Consider the following 2,722-nt stretch of genomic DNA (forward strand, 5'->3'; position numbering starts at 1 on the left):
TGATCAGACAGATCAAAGGTAATTGGAAGATTACAGTTATGCTCTGGATACGGAGAACTTTCCTGTTTTTAGAAATAATCATATATATTTTAGAATGTTTAAACTAAATGGAATATTGATGTTTGTCATCAAAAATGAATTATATGCCCTGAATACTATTCCTGAAGAGTTTGATTCTGGGACTTTGGCATCTGTTTAAGAGGGTCGTACCAATGTTCCCATAAGACCGGCTGTCAGAGGGTTTTCATAATTAAACTCAGAATCGGATTTAAATAATTTATCAGGAAGAGGCAAAGAAGGTTGAAATGAGACTATAATATGAATACTTTTTTTTTATTGTAATATATTTATTGAAATTTACAACTGTATATTATATAATACATGTAAATTTGATCTTAGTTAAAATGGAGTGTTACAGGCGTGTAGAGCAACTACCCATTAGTAGCAGTCTAATGAAATTTTACATAAGCTGGTCTCGTGGCCATCTTCTTTTCAGGCGCCTCGGAGGATTGTCAGGAATGGAAAAGGATCCAAGGTTAGAAACTAGGGGGTTTGAGTGGTTAGGGAGTTCGTAATGGAAGGAGTGATATCTGGTCCGGGCTAGATCAATTATATAGGGAACATTAAGGTCTTTATGTATGATTTTATTTGTGACAAAGTAAGGAGCATTGAGGATTTTACGAAGGATTTTAGATTGTAAGGATTAAATACGAGAGGAATTCGAATATGTCCGGATTGGCCTTAATACAGTCATGTAGATCAGTCTTTTGTAATGTGTTGGAAGTTTTGACCGTTTGTCTAGTAAGTGTTGTAATAGTCGGAATCGACGTGCAGTTTCCTGTCTTTTCAGTCTTGTGTGAGGATTCTAGCTTAATCGTTTGTCCAAATGTCGTCCAAGGTAGCGGATCTGTTCGCCAGGGTTAAGAGTAACATTATTAAATGAAACTGTAGGGCAGTCGGTAGGTTTACGACGAAGGGTAAAGGTTATTTGATGGAATTTATCTTAATCCTCCAATTGCGACACCATTCTTCAAGGGCTGTGATATGGAATTGGAGAGTTTGGGATACAATTAATGGGTTATTATTAACTGCGAGCACACATGTGTCATCGGCCTACGTGGTGGGGATAGTGTTAAGATTGGTTGGAATTTCAGCTGTATAGAGAATGGGACCGAGGATACTACCTTGAGGAACACCAGCGGACTGAGAATAGAGGGATGAATTGGAACCATTGTGGTTTAGTTGGAATAATCAATCAATGAGAAAGGAACGAATGATGAGAAAGTATGTAGGAGATAGGAATTTACGGAGTTTATAAAGCAGTCCCGAGTGCCAGACTCGATCAAAAGCCTGTTCTACATCGCAAAAGACTCCCGCGCAGTACATTCCGCGCTCCAAAGAAGACGAGACTACGTCCACCACACGATGACATTGCTGGATAGTAGAGTAGGATGTTCGAAATCCAAACTGGTGGTCTGGGATTATATGATTGGAATCCTGGATGGTATACGGGTATTGATAAAGGCGTTTCAAAATGAGTTTTTCAAGGATTTTGCCCATGATCGGTAATAATATGAATACTAATGCAACATTTTATTATTATTGGTACATCATCTAGAAAAAGATAAAACAGGATATCACTATAGAATTAACCTGGAATGCAAAATGTCCACTAATAACAGCTTCATCCCTGATCGAATGAAGTCAGGATTGGCCTTACACAGATGTGGCTGAACCGGGGCTCAAAATTATTATGGCCTCGCATCAAGAATAAAACCAAATTTTATAGTTTAAATTTCTTTATTATAGTTTCAAATGAAATAATGGACAATTTTAAGAGAGCTATTTGACATTACCTATACGAAAAATTTGTTGGTATTAAATTTATATCCGACGACAGCTACTGATATGCTGCATTCATAGACTTCAGGAAAGACTGTGACACCTTGAACCACAACCTACTATGGCAAAAACTCTTTTCACTCGGACTTTTGGTGGAAAACTCATAAGGATAATGAAGGTGCTGTACGACAAGGCTACAACTCAAACAACAATCAAAGTACAACTTTCGGAAAACAGTGATATAACATCGGGCCCAACACTTTTCACCCTGTTCATATCCGATATAATCCATTTTTTCCAAGATAATGAGCCACGGCGTAAGCATCGATAGCACTTATGAGACAATAATGCTCTTACTGGCAGATGACATTATTCTTCGTACTAACTTGTCAAGAAGCACAAAAGAAACTGAAGATCTAAATCCCCTAGGGTGAGCAACTTAAGCCCCTTTACTTGCAAGAGAAAAAGTTGGAATACACTAAGGCCTATACTTATTTAGGAGTACCTTTCACTTTCTCAGGAAAATTTAGTAAGGCATCTGAGATTTTTATCCAGACGTCCTCTGTAGCCACGGGAAAAGTATTGGAGATTTTGCGAAAAGGTAAAAGCGATTCATGGGAGACAAAGATAGCTCTTTTTGATTTTATGGTTTCTTGAACACTTTCACAAAAATTATATATGAAATTTTGTCTACTATAACTTGGCATTGTGTTTTAGATTAAGTGCATAGTTTCGGAGTTATAGAGGAAATTTTGAAAAAACAAAAGTTCAAACTTTTCATTGCTGTTGTTGTTGATTGTTGCTTTAAGGCGTAAGTCCCTCTGATCATCAACGCCTATGGCATGATAAAAGTAAAAAAAAATAAAAATAAATAAATATA

The sequence above is a fragment of the Halyomorpha halys genome, unplaced genomic scaffold, assembly GCF_000696795.3.
Source record: "Halyomorpha halys isolate HHAL.00 unplaced genomic scaffold, Hhal_1.1 Scaffold68.1, whole genome shotgun sequence".
Lineage (NCBI taxonomy): Eukaryota > Metazoa > Arthropoda > Insecta > Hemiptera > Pentatomidae > Halyomorpha > Halyomorpha halys.